Consider the following 3,883-nt stretch of genomic DNA (forward strand, 5'->3'; position numbering starts at 1 on the left):
TGAACCAAACATGGAAGAAAACATGGAAAATCATCATGAAGGAGAGACTCACAACCATGGCAGAGGAGGTGGAGCAAATCATGCTGGGGAGGATAGAAGAGTTTTGGGCTCTTACATTAATCCAAACCCAGGCAATTGTGGAAGTAGCATCCAAAAGCCAACAATCCATGCCAACAACTTTGAACTTAAACCACAGCTCATCACCCTTGTTCAAAACAACTGTTCGTTTGGAGGAGGTGTTCAAGAAGATCCCAACCAACATTTGACCACCTTCCTGAGAATATGTGACACAGTGAAATCTAATGGTGTTCATCCTGACGCCTATAGATTGCTCTTATTTCCCTTCTCACTCAGAGACAAGGCAGCCAAGTGGCTGGAATCCTTCCCAAGGGAGAGCTTGACAACTTGGGAGGATATGGTGAACAAATTCTTAGCAAGATTCTACCCTCCTCAACGAATCAATAGGCTGAGAGCTGAGGTTCAAACTTTCAGGCAACAAGATGGTGAGACTCTGTATGAAGCATGGGAGAGGTTCAAAGACTTAACAAGGAGGTGTCCACCTGACATGTTCAACGAATGGGTGCAGCTGCATATTTTCTATGAAGGGCTCTCTTATGAGTCAAAGAAGGCAGTAGACCATTCATCTGGAGGGTCCTTGAACAAGAAGAAGACCATTGAGGAAGCCATAGATGTTATTGAAACAGTAGCAGAAAACGACTACTTCTATGCTTCCGAAAGAGGGAACACAAGAGGAGTGATGGAGCTAAACAATGTAGACGCTCTGTTGGCCCAAAACAAGCTCATTACCCAGTAGCTGGCTGACCTCACCAAGAAGATGGAGATGAACCAAGTAGCAGCAATCTCCACTTCATCAACAACACAAGAAGGAGTAAACCAAGAAGCAGAAGGGAGTCAGGAGCAAGCCAACTACATTGGGAATTCACCAAGGAAAAACTATGATCCATACTCCAAGACTTACAACCCTGGATGGAGAAATCACCCGAACTTTGGGTGGGGAAGTGAGCAAGATCAAATCCAAGACCAGAGACGTTACAACTCCAACAACAATGCAGCTCACCAACAATTCACCCAGAGGACATCTCAACACCCCCACAACAACACTTCTCCACATACTTATCAAAACCAAAACAGCACATCTGCTCCGAACTACTCATCAATTGATGACAGGCTCTCTAAGATTGAAGCCTTACTTGAAGGAATATGCCAAGAGATTCAAGAAAATAAGGTGTTCAAAGAGGAGGTGCGAGCCAATATTAAGAACCAGGGATAAACCATTAGGAAGATGGAATTCCAGGTGGGATATTTAGCTGAGAAGATTTCCAAACCTACTGATAGCTTCCCAAGTGACACTGAGAAAAACCCGAAGGGAGAAGCAAAGAAAGTAAGATGGGAAGATTGCAAAATGGTCACTACAAGTGATCAAGAGATTGAAGACAAGCAAGGCAAAATGTGCAAACAACCTAAAGACAACTCAACAAAGGAGGAGGATAGAGATCACAAAGAACCAAAAATCTCACAACAAGAGCTGCTGAAGCTCTATGCACCATTCCCTCAACTGCTCAATGGTGCTATGGGAAAAAGAATATACTCAAGGTTCCTAGACTTGTTTGCATCTCTGCATGTGAACATACCATTCATCAAGGCAATTCAACAAATGCCTGCATTCATCAAGTATATGAAGGAACTTCTTCCCAGGAAAAGCTCACTCAAAGGAGGGTAGACTATAGTGATGAACAAGGAATGTAGTGCCCTTATTCAACCTGAGTTGCCTACAAAAAGAAGAGACCCAGGAAGTTTTCATATCCCTTGTGCCATAGGTGAAAACATGTTCGACAGAGCACTATGCGATTTAGGGGCCAGCATCAACTTACTGCCCTTATCCTTGGTGAAGAGGCTGCAGATCAATGAGATAATGGCTACAGATGTCATTATCAGACTGGCTGACAAAACTCAAAAGCAAGCAATAGGAGTGGTGGAAAATGTGTGGCTAAAGGTTGGGAAGTACTTTCTCCCAACAGACTTTGTCATTCTGGACATGGAAGAAAGTCACACTCACCCAATCATATTGGGAAGACCATTTCTAGCTACGGCCAGAGCACTTATCAATGTAGAGAAAGGGGAGCTAATATTGAGAATCCATGATGAACGACTCAGCTTCAATGTTTTCAAACTCTCACAAGAAACAGATCAAGAGGACAAGGAACTAAGCACAAATGATAATGAGACACTAAAGGAGGAAACAAGCACTGAAGCACAGCCAGTTCGTTCTGAGACCCCCTTAACTGATAAACAAGGAAAACAGCAATTGCCACAGCTCAAGGAAAAGTTGGAGGAACCCAAACTTCTAGAGGCAGGTGAAGACAGCGTCACAACTCCTTGGAGAAAAGAGGTCACCATGGGGAAGGCAACCTCAAAAGAAACAAAGAAGAAGGTACCAAGGAGATGGAGGAACAAGAAGATCCCTACGGAAGACTTCTCTCCAGGGGATAGAGTTGTCTCAGCCTACTTCCCAGATATTCCCCCTAATCTCCCTACTGTGCCATCTCAATTACCCAAGGTCTTCACTATCAACAGAGTTCTTTCCCTGGAACATGTGGAGATCATTGATCCAACCAATGGATACAAGTCCACAGCAAGAGGGGAGGACTTTAAGCACTACCAACCACCGTGATGAAAGAAAAACGTCAAGCTAGTGACGCTAAAGAAGCGCTTCATGGGAGGCAACCTATGTTTTATATGCTTTCAGATGATAATGAATAAGTCAATCTTTATGAGCTTCAATCTAAACTTAACAAATAATTGGTGAAAATCTTCTTATGCAGAATATAGTGAGGAACAAGTTTGGTGTTCAAAGCAAACCAAGTTGCATGCTAGTCTTGGGAGCTTTGAACACAAAACTTTCATCACAGTGCTTCAAACTAAGTTTGGTGTCACCCCATGGTGCCACCAAAATGCATATAAGGAACCACCAATAGTTAGTTAGTTAGTTGAAATTCATAAACAAACAATCAAATCCTTTCTTTCATTTTATTCTAGCTGTAGAGTTTTAATTTTCTTATATATTAATTCCCTTATTTCAAATCTTTATAGGAAAGGAAAAGAAGCATAAAAAGGGATTGATTGGACACTTAAATGGGGGAGATTTCACCACTTAATGAAGAGCACTACACACATGTCTCAAGAGGGAACGCATGGGGAAACGCTGCCATGCAACATTGGAGAAAGAAGACCCTTGAAGACCGAACCAATCACTCTCATTAAGTGATGATCCTTGTCTTTCCTTCATACACAACCCCATCCGTCCATCTAGTAAACATTCATGCAATCCACACCCTTCATTCACTCATGATTTTCTTATATAAGTGAACCTTAGTGCATGCTCACTCCTCACATTCAAATCCCCACTCTCCACACTTCTATTGGCACATTAAACCCTTCATCACACATTGCTTGAACCAACCCACTCTTCATCTATCCGAAGCCTCAAACCCCCTCAAACAACAACTCAAGTCATGGCATCATCAAGCTCAAAGAGGCAAAAGAGGAAGGAACATATGGTGAGTACTCCTTTTGATGACAAAAGATTCAAGACTGCCTTTCATGAGCATGAATTTGAGCGGATAAGTGCCAGAAGGATATTGCCAGAATTAATCTTCCAAATCAATGCCAATGAATCACCACAGATTTGGAGAAAATCGAACCGAGGGGGTGGCGATTGCTCACCAGTCCAGAGGGGAAGATCAATGGAAACCTCATCAAAGAATTCTATGCAAATGCAGTTAGAGAGGATAAGACCAAAGCCCCAACCTTCAAAAGCTATGTGAGAGGAAGGGAGGTGGACTTCAGCCCAAGTGCCATAACA

General features: G+C 42.7%; 1 non-coding gene across 1 annotated transcript; it reads right to left on the reverse strand.

The window, feature by feature from the left end:
* Positions 1 to 463: 463 nt before the first annotated feature.
* LOC148567422 (small nucleolar RNA R71) lies at positions 464 to 567 on the reverse strand. Its single transcript, XR_015882019.1, has one exon. It is a non-coding gene; the product is annotated as a small nucleolar RNA R71 (small nucleolar RNA).
* Positions 568 to 3,883: the final 3,316 nt, after the last annotated feature.

Source organism: Arachis ipaensis, chromosome B4 (genome assembly GCF_059453495.1).
Source record: "Arachis ipaensis isolate K30076 ecotype BB chromosome B4, ASM5945349v1, whole genome shotgun sequence".
NCBI classification, from domain to species: Eukaryota; Viridiplantae; Streptophyta; class Magnoliopsida; order Fabales; family Fabaceae; genus Arachis; species Arachis ipaensis.